This window comes from Jaculus jaculus, chromosome X (genome assembly GCF_020740685.1).
Source record: "Jaculus jaculus isolate mJacJac1 chromosome X, mJacJac1.mat.Y.cur, whole genome shotgun sequence".
NCBI classification, from domain to species: domain Eukaryota; kingdom Metazoa; phylum Chordata; class Mammalia; order Rodentia; family Dipodidae; genus Jaculus; species Jaculus jaculus.
Window position 1 is genome coordinate 126,939,561 of NC_059125.1, and position 18,232 is coordinate 126,957,792.

Consider the following 18,232-nt stretch of genomic DNA (forward strand, 5'->3'; position numbering starts at 1 on the left):
AAACAACCTATGACAAGTCAGAACTCTTGTGGCAAGAAGCTTTTGAGTTTTGGTCTTGTCCCAGATCACTAGCCCACTTTTATTCTTTTTAAAAAAATATTTTAGCTGGGCGTGGTGGTCCACGCCTTTAATCCCAGTACTCAGGAGGCAGAGGTAGGAGAATCACTGTGAGTTCGAAGCCATCCTGAGACTACATAGTGAGTTCCAGGTCAGCCTGGGCCAGAGTGAGACCCTACCTCGGAAAACCAATATATACATACATACATACATATATACATATACATATACATATATATATATGTTATTTATTTGAGAGAGAGAGTCTGTGTGTGTGTGTGTGTGTGTGTGTGTGTGTGTGTGTAAGGGAGAGAGAAAAAGGCAGAGAGAGAGTGGGAGAATGGATGTATCAGGGCCTCTAGTCACTGCAAAAGAACTCTAGAAACACAAGCCACCTTGTGCACCTGGCTTACGTGGTTCCTGGGTCCTTTGGCTGTGCAGGCAAGTGCCTCAACTGCTAAGCCATCTCTCCAGCCCGCCCACTTTCATTCTTGAGCATGCCTTCTTAATAAACTCTATTTCTACTACTACCAATGAGTCCCTGGGCCAATTTATTGTTACAGGACACAAGAACCTGAAATCCTCCCCTCTTATTCACACCTATAAGGAGTGGCATACCAGCCAGGAAACAAGCATGAATGCCTTAAAAGTTCTCTGTCTTCTTTAACAAGAGCACCCTTCACAGTACCATTTCCTACTTCTATGCACCCCCCCCCCCCCGCAGCACTTGGAAATTATAGTCAAGTTTCCCTGGGAGGTCTAATAACCTTGGGGTTATAATTCATTCAACTACTGTGTGAAGCCCAACTGGACTGGGGAGCAGGGTCCATGGGAAAAGAACACTGAGGCAAAGAAGCAGGACTGTGGCTGCCCAGGAGAATCCTCCTTGTAAATTGAAAGGCCCTGTAGATTCACAGTGACCAACAATGAACTTGGGAGATGCTGCCAGACAACCATCATAATCAAATGCAACCATGTTAGTGCTAATAAAAAGACAATGGCACCAAGTTGTCTGCTGGGCTTTACAATGTTACTAAATTTGTCAGGCACCAAGACACCCCCAGACTTTCCTGTGCTGCTGGCATTCATTTAACTACCCCCATCCTTCAGTTCTTTCTTCCTTCTTTCCTAGGAGGCTGGTTGAGATGATAGGAATGACAGTTTGTGTTGTGGGGATTGTAGCAGCTTTCCCTGAGGTCCTCCTTAATTCCCCAGGGACCTTTCTCTTTTCTGGGGCTGCTGTGGTCAGGTCAGATGGATGTTCCATCACCCACAGGCCTATCATTTTTCTTGCTGATCCCAGGTGCCTCCAAGCATGTATATATCAGGCCCAACCCCTGATGGGGTGATGGGGACTGAGATTTGAAGTCTGAGGGCCTATCTCAATGGGCCCAGAAGAATGTTGACAGGAGAACTGGGAGAGCCTGACAGGATGGGGAGCCAAACTGATCACTGTTCAGAGGCTAAATGCCTGAGCCCAGAGCATGAAACAACATGCAAATCAAACTCTGCACTGGGTCTTTTTCCCCTCACAGGACTCCTAGTTCATTTTGCTCCCCACTGCTCTACCTTAATGATTTATTGATTTCTGCTTTGTCATACCCTCACTTCTTTCAAATTCCCTCTATTCATTTACTGTAGGCAGTTCTATCTCAGAAGATGTGGATTTAATTCCCCAACTAATAAGCCATTCCCTTGAGCATGTCATACAAGAAAAACCCCTGCCCATTTACACTTTTCTTTTTTTTTTTTTCGAGGTAGGGTTTCATTGAGGCCCAGGCTGACCTAAAATTCACTATGGAGTCTCAGGGTGGTCTCGAACTCACAACGATCCTCCTACCTCTCTACCTCCTGAGTGCTGGGTTTAAAGGCGTGCGCCACCACGCCCGGCCCATTTACACTTTTAACAAACAAGCCTCTTTTTGGAATCTAGTTGCTTACCAATGTTGATATCCTTAGGAGAAAGACCTTATTCCCTTGAAGTAAGGAAAATAACCTCATAGATGCTTATAGCAGATGCCCATAGCAATCCAATATTGTGGGACTCAATCTGGAGAGAGAGAGTAAATAAGCAACTGATTTAAACCCTGGTTGGGGAAATCATATGTTTAGAATTTGGGATGAAAATTAGTTTTTCTTACTCTCTTGTGGCTTGACTCAGACTCTCTCAAGAACACTTTGGTAGGATAAGAAGGAATGTTCCAACCCATCAGGACTTGAAGTGGGTTAGAGGGACACTTTTAACCCTCCCCTCCAGAAGCTTTGACACTTTTCTGTTTATTTAGGCCCTTAGATTCCACAGTAGAATTTATCCTCAAGAATTGGAATAGGTTTAATATTGAGGCAAACATTTTACTGTAATATTATCTGGTCTCAATACAAGCTAGTTAAGGGGAAAATGTGGCAAAAGAATGGAGGCCAAAAGTACACCATCCTGCATCTGAACCTACTTTGTAGAAATCAAGAGAAATGGATTGACATGCGTTATGGTCAAGGCTTTGTGGCTTTTTACTAGGGTAGAGTGTATGTAAAGAAAGAACAGAAGGGGAATCTATTGCCACCTTGCATAATGCCTATGTCGAAGGCCCACTTTCTAGATGGAAAACAGTGAAGAACAATACTCAAATGAAGAATCTTCTTCCACTCTGCAGAGCTTCACCCCTGCCGGCCATATTCTTCCATCTATACCAAATCATTAGAGAAAAGGGAAACCAGCTGTACAAGGCATACAACAAGTGGAGCCTCCAATCAATCATCTGCTTCTGTGTGTATAGCACTCTCTCTAATGGAAATGTCTGGAACCTTGGGGACAGTCCTAATCCATGCCCCTTTTTCTTTCTTTAAAAAATAATTTTGGTGGGGGGAGGTATTGCCATGGGATATTTTTTATAATTATGGAAAATGTTAATAAAAATTGTGAAAATAAATAAATTTTTAAAAAAGGAAAAAAATAATTTTGGGCTGGAGAGATGATTTAGCGGTTAAGCACTTGCCTGTGAAGCCTAAGGATCCCAGTTCGAGGCTTGATTCCCCAGGATCCACATTAGCCAGAGGCACAAGGGGGCACACACATCTGGAATTCGTCTGCAGTGGCTGGAAGCCCTGGCACGCTCATTCTCTCTCTCTCTCTGCCTCTTTCTCTGTCTGTCGCTCTCAAATAAATAAATAAAAATACCCCCCCAAAATTTAAAAAAATAATTTTATTTTTAGCCGGGCATGGTGGCGCACACCTTTAATCCCAACACTCGGGAGGCAGAGGGGAGAGGATTGCCATGAGATCGAGGCCACCCAGAGACTCCATAGTGATTTCCAGGTCAGCCTGAGCTAGAGTGAGACCCTACCTTGAAAAAGCAAACAAAAATTTTTTCAATTAATTAATTAATTTTTTATTTATTTATTTATTTTTTGTTTTTTCGAGGTAGGGTCTCACTCTAGCTCAGTGTGACCTGGAATTCACTATGGAGTCTTAGGGTGGTCTCTAACGGCGATCCTTCTACCTCTGCCTCCCGAGTACTGTGATTAAAGGCATGTGCCACCACACCCGGCTAAAAATTAATTTATTTTTGAAAATTTCATACATGTATGAGCCTTTTTTATTCTTCTCAATGAATCCCCCTGCTTTGATTTCTTTTTTGGGGGGGTGACCCACTGAGTTTAATTAGGGTTACTATATGAGCATGGTTAGGGGGCTTATTTACTGGAACATGGGCAGCCATTAACTGAAACCTTTAACTGCCAATAACTCCTTCAGGAGAGATGAGGCCGTTTAAGCCCCTCCCCTATCCATTATGGAATGCTGATGAGTCCAGTCTTGTTCAGGTCTTGTGTAGGTAACCACAGTTGCTGTGAGGTCACAAGTATAATGACCATGGCATGTCCAAAACACATTTCACAGCACTCCTCCCCATCCTACATTTCATATTCTTTCCAACCTTCCCTCTTCTGTGATAATCCTTGGTCTTTGAAAGGGGTCATATGGATGAGCATGCAACAGCCACTAGTTCTCAGCACTTTGACTGCTGAGGCTCTATAAGAAGTGCTGCTCTCTGCAATGAGGAGGGGGTAGGTCATGGATGAGCCTAATGATGGTACCAAACTGCCTGTACTTGCAGAATAGAAAACTAACAATAAAAAAAGCTTCTCTCATAACGGCTGAGAGGAGCACTAATCTATGTGTATAAACATAAATATTTAGAAATAGTTTAATGGACACAAATCATTTTTTTTTTTCGAGGTAGGGTCTCATTCTAGCCCAGGCTGACCTCAGGGTGGCCTTGAACTCATGGCAATCCTCCTACCTCTGCCTCCCAAGTGCTGGGATTAAAGGTGTGCGCCACCACGCCTGGCGACACAAATCAATTTTGCAAAACAACAGTGATAGTTTCTCTTCTTAGGGCTGTGTCATGTTCCTTTTACAATCACAGACGTTCACCAAAGCAAGGAGAAGCTAGGAAGCTTTGCTGAGGACTTATCTTCAATGCCAGTAACTTTTAGACATTAACTTAAGCGCTCACTTAGAAAGGCCTATACTTAGTCCTTGCTACTTCCTATAACCCTAGGAAAAAGCAGAGGATCTAGGAGGAAGCTCAAAATAGCATGCAGACTCATCTATTCAGTAAAAGTGCTGATAACCATTCAACCAGTGCACAGGGCTTCTCAGATCAACAGCCCACTGAGATTATAATATGCCAGCAGGGAAACTAGGCATAGGGGAATGACTAAAAAGTCTCATAAACTGGGCATGGTGGCACATGCCTTTAATCCCAGCACTCGGGAGGCAGAGGTAGGAGGATCACCATGAGTTCAAGGCCACCCTGAGACTCTATAGTGAATTCCAGGTCAGCCTGGACTACAGTGAAACCCTACCTCAAAAAACCAAAAAACAAAAAAAAAAAGTCTCATAAGAGGGCTGGAGTGATGGCTTAGAGGTTAAAGTGCTTGCCTGCAAAGCCAAAGGACCCAGGTTGGATTCCCCAGGGCCCACATTAGCCAGATGCACAAGGGGCACACGTGTCTGGAGTTCGTTTGCAGTGGCTGGAGGCCTTGTCGTGCCCATTTTTCTCTCTTGCCCTATTTTTCTATCAAATAAATAAAAATAAAATATTTTAAAAGTCTCATAAGAATAAAATAACATTTTTTTAAAAACCTATTAACTATAACAAGTTCAGGACAGTTACACAAGGAAGGGAGGAAAATCCTGCTCTATTTCTTAACTGGCTAATTGAGGCTTTTAGGAAATTCACCTCATACCCTGAAAGACGAATACCACTTGGCCAACATTTTTTAGCTAGTCAGGCCTGACAGCTATAACAACAATTTCAGAAGCTGCATATGGAATCTCAGACCCCAGATGAGCTGATGGAGATTGTTGTTTTGGTGTTCAACCACAAGATCTGAAGAAAGACCAAAGGGAGCTGAGAAAGATTAAGGAAGGGGCTAACCTCTGGCATGACCACCTTACAGGGCTGAAGTAAACCAACAAAATTGATTTCCAGACAGAAAAGCAAAAGACAGCCTTATATATCCTGTAAGAGTTAGCCTGGTTGCTTCTAAACATAGAGATAAGAGCTTTTTTTTTTTACCTTATTAACATAACTATGTTAAGTATGTTAATAATTATGTTCATGTAATTGTTTGTAGGCCATTCTGTATTAAGACAAAACTCAGCCTGTTCACAAATTCCCCAATATAACTGAGTAACAAAATCTGTGGAAGCTTCAATTTTTAAATTCATTTTTACTGTACATAAAATTATTATTATTTATTTTTGGCATGCCCCACCCTTAAAATGCATATGTGAATATGGGTTGATATGAGGGTTTGGAGGATATAGTAAAAGATCTGATAAGTACATATTTATAAAAGTAGGTAGTCTTAACTTCTTAAAATCTACTAAATGTTATGTATGGGTATAGTAAACGTTTCATAAATTTTTAAAATGCTTTATGTTTATGTAAAATAACATTCATTGGATTAATAAGGTAAAAGTTACATTAAGCTCCAAAATTTAACATTGGATACATAGATTCTGGAAATGATTTACTGGGGCTGGAGATATGGCTCAGTGGATTAAGGCATTTGTTTGAGAAGCATGATGGCCTGGGGTTTAATTCCCCTATACCCATGTAAAGTCAGATGGACAAAGTGGCACATGTGTCTGGAGTTGCAGTGGAAAGAGGCCCTGGTGAACCCATACTCATTCTCTAGTTCTATCTGCCTCTTTCTGTCTACCTTTCTCTCTCACAAATGAATAAATAAATAAATATAATTAATAAAATAAATAAAATGGCTGAAGGGATGGCTTAGCTGTTGAGGCACTTGCTTGTGCAAACTAAGGACCCAGGTTTGGTTCCCAGTACCCACATAAGCCAGATGATGCACAAGGTAGAGCATGTGTCTGGAGTTCGTTTGCAGTGGCTGGTGGCCCTTGTGCACTCATTCTCTCTCTTTCTCTTATAAGTAAATAAAATAAATAAATAAATTATTTTAAAAATAAAATAAAAACAATTTTAAAGGACCTGGAGAGATGGCTTAGCAGTAAAGATGCTTATTGGCATAGCCAAAAACACCAGGTTTGATTCCCCAGTACCCATGTAAAGCTATATGCACAAGGTGGCAAGAGTGTCTGGAGTTCGTTTGCAGTAGCTAAAGTCCCTGGTGTGCCCATTTTCTCTCTCTCAGCTACTTTCTCTCTCACTTTTTTTTTTGGCTGGTGGCCCTTGTGCATGCATTCTCTCTCTCTCTTTCATAAATAAATAAATAAATAAATAAATAAATAAATAAATAAATAAATAAATAAAGTATTTTAAAAATAAAATAAAAACAATTTTGAAGAACCTGTAGAGATGGCTTGGCAGTTAAGATGCTTGCTTGTCAGCATAGCCAAAAAACCCAGGTTTGATTCCCCAGTACCCATGTGAAGCTAGATGCACAAGGTGGCACATGTGTCTGGAGTTTGTTTGTGGTAGCTAGAGTCCCTGGTGTGCCCACTTTTTTTTCTCTCTCTCTCTGCTACTTTCTCTATCACTTTTTTTGGCTGGTGGCCCTTGTGCACACATTCTCTCTCTCTCTGCCTCTTCCCCTCTCATTTTAATATTTTTTAAAAATATTTTTATTGACAACTTCCATAGTTATAAACAATATCTCATGGTAATTCCCTCCTTCCCCCCACTTTCCCCTTTGAAACTCCACTCTCCATCATATCCCCTCCCCCTCTCAATCAGTCTCTCTTTTGTTTTGATGTCATCATCTTTCCCTACTCTTATGATGGTCTTGTGTAGGCAGGTAGTGTCAGGCACTGTGAGGTCATGGATATCCAGGCCATTTTGTGTCTGCGGGGAGCACATTGTAAGGAGTCCTACCGTTCCTTTGGCTGTTACATTCTTTCTGCCACCTCTTCCACAATGGACCCTGAGTCATGGAAGGTGTGACTGGGATATTTCAGTGCTGAGCACTCCTCTGTCACTCCCTTCCTAGCACCATGGTGCCTCCTGAGTTATCCCAAAGTCACTGCCATCTGAAAAGAGAAGGTTTTCTAGCCAAAAATGAGAGTAGCATTAATATATGGGCATGAATGTTAAGAGAAGTGCTTACTGGGCAGTTTGGTGAGCATAGTATATACTTTTAGCCAGACGGCAGCAGACATTACACTCCTAAGGCTCATGACTACCCCTGTTGTAGGTTTTCAGTATCAGGGCTATATTCCCTCCCATGGAGCAGGCCTCCAGTCCAATTAGAGGGCACTTGGTTTCTACTATAACAGATGTGCCACTATTGTGCCCATTGGCTGATTTGGCCTGGCTGGCCAAATACAAGGCTTGCAGTGTCCACTGTTGGGTATCTTCACTGGCAATTTCTCTCTCTCCCATTGAACTGCATGCAGCATGGCGTTTTCCAGCGTTCTGTCAGCTGGTCTACATGGAGGAGGTTATCAGCTCAGTTCCAGCAGGGTTTCTCAGTGGCATTGCAGCCCAAGTATGTGGAGTCTTCAGCAATAGGGTCTTACCATCTATTCCTGGTGGGAAACCAAGGGCCGCAACAATGGCCTGTAATGCTTGCGGGGCATCAGGGATCTCCCTGGCCAACAATTCACTGGAAGGTATCCCATCCCTGGCACTGAAAATTTTCTAGTAACAATCTATGGCTCCTGTGTGTTCTATTGTCCAACAAAGTAGGTTTCCATATGACTTATTTAAATTCTTAAATTTTGATTAACCCTCCCTTCACCTTTCCTTACTCAATCTCTTCCTTTGACCTCATTTAGACCTTTTCTTAAACAAATAAATACAATATTTTAAAAAAGAAAATGAATTCCTTTCAATACAGGTTCTGGAAAATTTTAAATTAACATTTTCATTTCACAATCATCAAGAATAACAAAAAGTGTTAACTTAATTCACTTCCACACTAAACTATGCAATTTTTCTAACATTCTTAACATCCACTGCATTCAAATCAACGGGCTCACCTTTTATGCTTTCCATTTACTTCAAAGTTAAGGATTAGTGTCGTTTAAAAAAATGCTTTAAACAAAAAACAAAAACAAAAACTGGTGAAGACTTACAATAATGAATTAAAAAGTTCTCCTGAGATAGAAGCAATGCCCCAATATCTGTTAGCATTCATCTCTATTTTCATTTATGAAAAATGCAAACTACAACTAACCAAAACTTGACAGGCTGTAGATGTTGAAACACCCTTTTAATATCATTAATTTTAACATAACTATTTATCGTGTGTGTGTGTGTGTGTGTGTGTGTGTGTGAGAGAGAGAGAGAGAGAGAGAGAGAGAGAAAGAGAGAGAGATGACCTCATAGTGGTGGTATTTAGAATTCTTTGGGTTGATATTTCAGAAATGAGTAGTTTTTTAATTAATAAACATGATTTTAATACTGAAACTAGTGGTTTAATACTAGTTGTTTATTAACACTATAAAGTATATTCTTTTTTTAAATTTTATTTATTTATTTATTTATTTATTTATTTATTTATTTATTTATTTGAGAGCGACAGACACAGAGAGAAAGACAGAGAGAAGGAGAGAGAGAGAATGGGCGCGCCAGGGCTTCCAGCCTCTGCAAAGAACTCCAGACGCATGCGCCCTCTTGTGCATCTAGCTAACGTGGGACCTGGGGAACCGAGCCTCGAACTGGGGTCCTTAGGCTTCACAGGCAAGTGCTTAACCGCTAAGCCATCTCTCCCGCCGTATAAAGCATATTCTTAAACAAATGTCTTGGTAGTTAATTCCTAAGAGTGGGGTGGAATAGGAGTAGCCAAGTACCTTCTGAAGGAGATAGGAATATATTAAAATGGTAACATTTCAGTTGTTTGAGAAGTTTGTCATTTGAGTCAGTTGTTCCTAGAAGTAGTGATGTGTTATCTAGAATAATAATGTGGAACTGAGTAATCACTGATGATGTCTCATGCTTATTTTTCTGAAAATTCTGCCTCACTTTAAGATGTGTTTGTTTAATAATACTTAACAGATAATTTTGACTGAAAATAACCCTACTTTTTGTTTAATCAGTTGCTCGACTTTTACAATATAATCTTTTGAGGATTTTTTTAACTTGGTGTTTTTCTTAAAGAAGCAAATAAGTTCCAGGGTTTTATTTTCTTCAGTAATACCCCTAAAGAACCTCCTAAGTATATATGGGGATTTATATATTTTGCCTTATGCATGCTTGATGCATTTTTGTCCTGAGAAAAGTGTTCTCTACAGTAACTACCCATGTGTAAAAAGAAGATTGGCTTAAAATGGCTACTGTGATGGGAACAGTGTCTTAGGGAGATATAGCTTGGACTTGTGGTAAATTGAATGCTTTACAAACTCTGGTTTAGAGTTTATTAACATTGTATGTAAAAGAGTACATGACTGCTGTAATTTTGTATCCATTATGGTCTTAATAAAAATGTATATTGATGAACATTAAAAAAAGAATAACAGAAAAATATAAAAATTCCTTATGTTAATCAAAATCTAAGTAATGAACATCAAAAATCCAAACACAAAATGGCCTAACCTCACAGTGCCTGATACTACCTACACAAGGCCATCATAATAGGAGGAAAAGAGGATGCCATCCAAACAAAAGAGAGACTGATTGAGAGGGGGAGGGGATATTATGGAGAGTGGAGTTTCAAAGAGGAAAGTGGGGGGAGGGAGGGAATTACCATGGGATATTGCTTATAATCACGGAAGTTGTTAATTATAAAAAATAAAAATACAAAAAACTCCTAAACACTAAATGTTAATGGATTTCTTTTCCAGGAATATTCTTGCATGCAAATTACAAATGGAGGATTTTTATTAAGACTGTGATAAATATAAAATTATGGATTTATATATACATATATGTTTGCTAAATGTCTTTTATGTGTAATTTCATTTTCACAGTAACAGTAAAATTCAGAGTCTAGGTAAAATCCTGTTTTTAATCTTATTTTTTTTCAAGGTTCTTGGCTTGTCCAATTAAAACTTTAAAAAGTAGTCATTTAGAACCAAGCTGTTGGTGCCCACTCAGCCTACTGAAAGCCTCATCAATGATCATGTTAGGCACTGTGTATTTGAGATCTAAGATCTTCCACTTCTTATTAAAGTCATGTCTTTGAACATACAGATTTTAGATTATTTACTTATAAGCCAATTTGATCATATAAATGAAAACTCAAGTTATCCCAAATTCCTTGTATTTCATGGCATAACTAACATTTTAAGATACAGGACAAACCTATATATACACAGTCTTAGTCAATATGTTACTTAGGCCAGCTCTCCAGCCCTAATATGTTACTTGGTTTTCTGGATACACAAACAGTTTTAAAAGGTGCCTATTACTTAAGGAATACTGGCTCTCAGAACATGACACCTCCTGCTCCAGGGTGTAGCTTCACTCTCCTGGGCCTGGATGATTGCCCTAATCTAAGGGGTGGTCTGCCAGTCTTGCTGTTCCTAGGACTGAGAAGATGGCTTGTCTCTATGTTCAGCTTTCCTTGAGTAATTAATATATTTAAAAAAATTTGTTCATTTTTATTTATTTATTTGAGAGAGAGAGAAAGAGGCAGATAGAGAGAGAGAGAGAAAGAGAGAGAATGGGCGCGCCAGGGCCTCCAGCCACTGCAAACGAACTCCAGACGCGTGCGTCCCCTTATGCATCTGGCTAACGTGGGTCCTGGAGAATCAAGCCTTGAAGGGGTCCTTAGGCTGGACAGGCAAATGCTTAATGGCTAAGCCATCTCTTCAGCCCATGAGTAATTAATATTTTTTAAAATATATTTTATTTATTTGAGAAAGAGACAGAGAGAGAAAGAGAGAGAAAGAATGGGCACACCAGGGCCTCCAACCACTGCAAATGTACACCAGATGCATGTGCCCCCTTGTGCATCTGGCTTACATGGGTCCTGGAGGATTGAACAGGGATCCTTTGGCTTTGCAGGTAACCACCTTAACCACTAAGCTATCTCCCCAGCCCCCAGTAATTAATATTCTTAAAGAGCAAATATTTTATTCCTTATAGTTTTTACTGTTTGTCAAGTTTCTAATTAGGAAACAGTATTAACAGAGCCAAGGATTATTTTCAAAATATATCTTTTACCTACCTGGGAGAGATCACATAGTGGGGTTTTTGCTATCCCAACAGCTATCAGTGTCCAGAATCAAATCCTGGATTCATCACTCTTGGGTCAGGCCTTGGAGGCCAAAAGAAGAGAAGCCTGAAGGAGAATCCAATAAACCAGACACAGATATATAAAGATAAGTCTGCTTTCTCTTCCATCATAAAATATGCCTTGTTTTCTGTCCATATGATTGTTCATCTTTTTCTTTCTACCTGCCTATATTCAGGATGAACATTCATTGCTTGTATGGGCTCAAGAATATGCACAAGATAGTAATCATAACAATTGCGGGGTCTTAGGACTCCTACTCCCTTCCAGTACCTCTGAACTCTCATGGTTGGCATCTCCCTTTCAAGGAGATGACTGAAACCAATTACATTAACCAGGCCAGAGCTATCTCTCCTATCTTAAATCACATTACTCAGTGAGATGTTTCTCAATGGCCTATTAATTCCACCAGAAATGAAAGGGGACATAGAAAGAGCTTTTCAAAAGGGGAAACTGAAAAAGAACTTCAAAAGTGTATTGGCCATGTCTCTAGTACTTCTGGTCCCATGATAAAAGAAAATAACCATAGATATCAAGATGGCTATTTTCTTTTTTTTTTTTAATATTTTTTGTTCATTATTTATTTATTTATTTGAGAGTGACAGACAGAGAGAAAGACAGATAGAGGGAGAGAGAGAGAATGGGCGAGCCAGGGCTTCCAGCCACTGCAAACGAACTCCAGACGCATGCGCCCCCTTGTGCATCTGGCTAACGTGGGACCTGGGGAACCGAGCCTCGAACCAGGGTCCTTAGGCTTCACAGGCAAGCGCTTAACCGCTAAGCCATCTCTCCAGCCCATAGATGGCTATTTTCAAATATGCAATACATATATGTGGATCACTCCAACCAAAGGTTGCTTAAGTCAGAAAGCTCACTTATGCTGGGAACAACAAAATCACATTCATTAAAACATTCCAATGACATCCCATACCTAAGATGGGTCCCTCCTGACTTATGTCAAAGTATTCTTCTTCACTCTTCAGAATGGTTTGCCACTGAATGGGTCCTGAGGCCAGAAATGTGTTGGGCAGCCCCTAATGGCATCCAATGATTCTGTGGCACTAACATTTGGGCTGGCTACCCACAGGATGGATTGGAAGATTTACTCTAGGATTTACTTAGATGCAGGGATGACAAGTAAAAACCTTAGTTTGCCCTGCCAATTTGCTTATGTCACAACACTGATGGACTCAACGTGTTTTTCAATGCTAAGATCTTTTAGCTTCCATTTCTATCCCACCTATATGTCTGTAAGATGTCATTCGACATATGGAAACTCTCACTACATGTACTTAAAATGTTTTAAAGGACATAGATCAGGGATCTTCCTTCTTAATTCTAAGGTTCAAATGATGAAAAAAGCAATTATGCAACATTGCATGCCTTTAAATATCCTTACAGCAGCTCAGAATGGTATATGTGCCATGATCAAATTTGAATGTTATGTATATAGTCCTGATAACTCTGCTAATGTATCTTGTGCTTTATAAAAATCTATAAGAAAAGGGTTAGAGAGATGGCTTAGCTGTTAAGCACTTGCCTGTGAAGCCTAAGGACCCTGGTTCAAGGCTCAATTCCCCAGGACCCTCGTTAGCTAGATGTACAAGGGGGCGCACGTGTTTGGAGTTCATTTGCAGTGGCTGGAGGCTCTGGTGTGCCCATTCTCTCTCTCTCTATCCGCCTCTTTCTCTGTCTGTCTGTCGCTTTCAAATAAATCATAAATAAATAAAATAAAAATCTTTAAAAAATCTACAAAAAATAGATTCAGGGGCTGGAGAGATGGCTTAGCGGTTAAGCGCTTGCCTGTGAAGCCTAAGGACCCCGGTTCGAGGCTCAATTCCCCAGGACCCACGTTAGTCAGATGCACAAGGGGGCGCACGTGTCTGGAGTTCGTTTGCAGTGGCCAGAGGCCCTGGCGTGCCCATCTCTCTCTCTCTATATATATATCTGCCTCTTTCTCTCTGTCACTTTCAAATAAATAAAAATAAACAAAACAAAAAAAAATAGATTCAGATCATGTCAGACACCAATGTGATATCTGGTGAGCAGTTTGGAAATGACTTTCTGACTTTTCATGGTGAAAGTAAGTTATACCTATTATATTCCTAATAGTAGCCGGATGTGGTGGTGTACACATTTGATCCCAGAACTCAGGAGGCAGAGGTAGGAGGATCATTGTGAGTTCAAGGCTAGCCTGAATTCCATCCAGGTCAGCCTGGACTAGAGAAAGACCTTACCTTAAAAAAGCGTGTAATAGTAATTTTGTTAATCTTTGGACTTTGTCAATTCAACTGCTATTTTAACTTTATCTTTTGTTTATTGTCAGCCCACAATGACATAGTCCTGAAACAATCTAACTCCATCTACCTGGGTTCCCTTGATTAAAGCCTGAAAGTTTACAACAATGGGAACCCTAAAGGAGCTGATCACCTGCCACTTCTAATAGGGTTACAGACAATTATTACATCACAATATTAATATTAAACATCCCATGGGATACCTTCCAGTGAGTTGTTGGCCAGGGAGGTCCCTGATGCCCCCAAAACATCATAGGTCATTGCCAAGGCCCTTGGTTTCCCACCAGAAATAGATGGTAAGACCCTATTGCTGAAGACTCCACATACTTAGGCTGCAAGGCCACTGAAAAATCCTGCTGAAACTGAGCTGATAACTTCCTCCATGTACAGCAGCTGACAGAAAGCTGGAAGCCATTCTTTATGCAGTTCAATGGGAGAGAGAGAAATCACCAGTGAAGATACTCTACAGTGGATACTGCAAGCCTTATATTTGGCCAGCCAGGCCACATGAGCCAATGGGTGCAATAATGGCACATCTGTCATGGTGGAAACCAAGTGCCCTCTAATTGGACTGGAGGCCTGCTCCATGGGAGGGAATACATCCCTGACACTGGAAACTTAAAACAGGGGTAGTCATGAGCCCTAGGTGTTGTAACATCTGTTGCTGTCTGGCTAAATGTATATACTATGCTTATCAAACTGCCCAGTAAACACTTCTCTTAATGTTCATACCCTTATATTAATGCTACTTTCACTTTTGGCAGAGAACCTTCTCTTTTCAGATGACAGTGACCTTTGGAGACTCAGAAGGCATCATCATGCTGGGAACAAGTGGAGTGCTCAGCACTTCAATATCTCTATCACACCTTCCAAGGCTCAGGGTTGATTGTGGAAGAGGTGGAGGAAAGAATGTAAGAACCAAAGGATGGGTAGGACTCCTTACAACATGCTCCTCCAGACACAAAATGGCCTGGCTATCCATGACCTCACAGTGCCTGACATACCTACACAAGACCATCATAATAGGAGGAAAAGATCATGACATCGAAATAAAAGAGAGACTGATTGAGTGGGGAGGGAATATGATGGAGAACGGAGTTTCAAAGGGGAAAGTGGCGGGGAGGGTGGGCATTACCATGGGATATTGTTTATAATCATGGAAGTTGTTAAAAAATGAAAAGAAAAATATTAAACATCCCATACTTGGAGATGAACTTCAATCTTTTACTAAAATATTACTCATATTCTTTTATATTTGTTTCAGAGTCAGTTCCAATTGTCAAAAATACAGACACTGGCTGGAATGATTGTTTAGTGGTTAAGGCACTTTCCTGCAAAGCCAAAGGACCCAGATTCGATTCCCCAGGACCCAAGTAAGCCAGATGCACAAGGTGGCGCATGCTTCTGGAGTTTGCAGCAGCGGGAGGCCCTGGTGTGCCCATTCTTTCTCCCTCTCTCTTTCTCTCTCAAATAAATAAATAAAATTTTAAAAAATAGAGAGATACCCTAGTACTCAGATGTTGACCACCGTCAGGTCAGTATGTTCTACCATGGTTCCTTAGATAGCCCTGCCTCTAGAGGAACTCTGACTACTGTGGCCTAACATTTCCCTGTTATCAGAAAGAAGCACTTAAGAGAGGTTATTACCTCATTTCTCTAACAGCACTTAGGGTGGCTTCTGGAAGGGGAAATTGAATAGGACTTAGACCATTTCCTTGGTCAGGCAGACAAATAGGGAAAAAAGGGCCCTTGTTAGGTGGCTATATTCTAACCCAAGATGGAAAAAGAGGTGAACTCACTTCATCCTTCTTCCTGGCCTGGGTGAATTTTCCTGCAGGTGGGCTGGCTTGGTGGGTTAGTTTGAGGTGGGGAGAATTTTGGAACCTGCATAGTACTGGATGAATATTGGACCAACCAGCACCTTTACTTTCATTTAAACTAACCAATTATGGTCTCTAAATGGATGGGCTTCCATCATTTCATGAAACTCCAATTCTCTCTGGGACTGTGGATTTTTCAGCTCTGGAATTCCCTAAGGAGTTTATTGTCTCTATTTTCTATTTTACTTTGACATAAACTTTATCCTTTAAAAAATATTTACTTGAGCCGGGCGTGGTGTCACACGCCTTTAATCCCAGCACTCGGGAGGCAGAGGTAGGAGGATTGCCGTGAGTTTGAGGCCACCCTGAGACTCCATAGTGAATTCCAGGTCAGCCTGGGCTAGAGTGAGACCTTACCTCGAAAAACCAAAAAAAAAAAAATTTACTTGAGAGAGAGAGAGGGATAAAGGGGGGGGGGGGGAGAAAGAAAGAAAGAAAGAAAGAAAGAAAGAAAGAAAGAAAGAAAGAAAGAAAAAGAGAGAATGGGAGAATGGGTGTGCCAGGGCCTCCAACCACTTCAAAGAACTCCACACTCATGTGCCATCTTGTGCATCTGGCTTATGTGAGTCCTGGGAAATCAAACCTGGGTCCTTCAGCTTTGCAAGCAAGTGCCTTAATCATTAAGCAATCTCTCCAGCCATAAACTTTATCCCTTTAAACACCATGTAGCTATATCCCTGTCAAGGTTTATCTAAGTATCATATAAGTGGTAAAATTTAAACCACAGTTTGTTCTACAATATTGGAGGTATCTGACCTTCTGGCTGTTCAATAACCATACTTAGAGGCCAAAACGAATGAGGCTATAGAGGTTAAAAGTATAAACAGAGCCGGGCGTGGTGGCGCACGCCTTTAATCCCAGCCCTCGGGAGGCAGAGGTAGGAGGATCGCCATGGGTTCAAGGCCACCCCGAGAGTACAGAGTTAATTCCAGGTCAGCCTGGACCAGAGTGAAACCCTACCTCGAAAAACAAAACAAAACAAAACAAAACAAAACAAAACAAAACAAAACAAAACAAAAAAGTATAAACAAATCTTTGACTCTTGGTTCCAAGTTAGCTAAGTCTCAGGAGATGGTGGAACACCTCTAAAAGGTCCCCATAGCTCTGGCAAGTCACCAATCTACTTCATTAAAGAGGCCATGGAGACTCCACAGGTTGGCCTCTAACCAGTGCATATTCTACAAAGAACAGAGTCATCACAGAGAAAAATGACCTCAATGCTTCAGACAAAAGCTACATGGTCAACAAGGCCTTGACCCATTCCAACACATGGCGCAAGTAGATAGAAACTAAAGGAGCCATGAGATTCCTCCTAAGTCCCTATGATTAACCCCTATGGAGCCAAGGCTCCTTAACAGCAAAAAGGAAAATAGTTAATCTTTGCCCACCTTCATGGCATTAAACAACCAACAGGAAAGTATAGCCAATGAATAAAGTGATTGATAATAATACAGAATAAAAAAAAAAACTTGAATGATCTTTTAAATAGGACAAACAATTAGCCTTACAGACTTCCTCATTAAATTCTGAGTATGGGCTACTGACATGCCAGATAGGACAAACATCACCAGTCCAACTATAATAAAAAGATAAGCTCAATTTATGAACCTGTCATTAGTTGTAACTTTACTTTTTGTTTTGGTTTTCTTCATTATTTTTCTTTTGACACTGTTGACACTTAACAGTTATACCCTCTTACTATCATCCATTTGTAATCTGTCCTATAACTTGTTTCCTTCTAAAAATTGTTCTTTTGTATTTTATCAATAGGTTCCTTTTAACATTCCCAAGACTACACCCCCTAGGATGTGTATATAAGGATGGTTCTCCACGGACAAGTATGACAATAGCTTTTATGTATTTTGCTTCTTTGAGAGTCACTGGTTAGTGTAATTATGTTACTATTACTTAGATTTTGTAGTTTTTTAATGTTTTAAATTTAAATTTATTTTATTTATTTGAGAGAGAGAAATAGGGAGGGAGGGAGGGAGGGAAAGAGAGGGGGGGAGGGAGAGAGAGAGAGAGAGAGAGAGAGAGAGAGAGAGAGAGAGAGAGAGAGAGAGAGAGAGAGAATGGACATATCAGGGCCTCCAGCCACTATAAATGAACATCAGACACATGTGCCACATTGTATACCTGGTTTACGTGGTCCTGGGAAATCAAACCTGGGTTCTTTGGCTTTACAAGCAAGTGCCTTAACCACCAAGATATCTCGCTGGCCTGGATTTGTAGTTATTGTTTTAAAAAGCATTTTATGAACGTGTGTGTGTGTATCATGTGTGTGCATGTGTCTCTGTGTGTAGGCTGTTAAGAGTTTGAGGACTCATGAAGGTA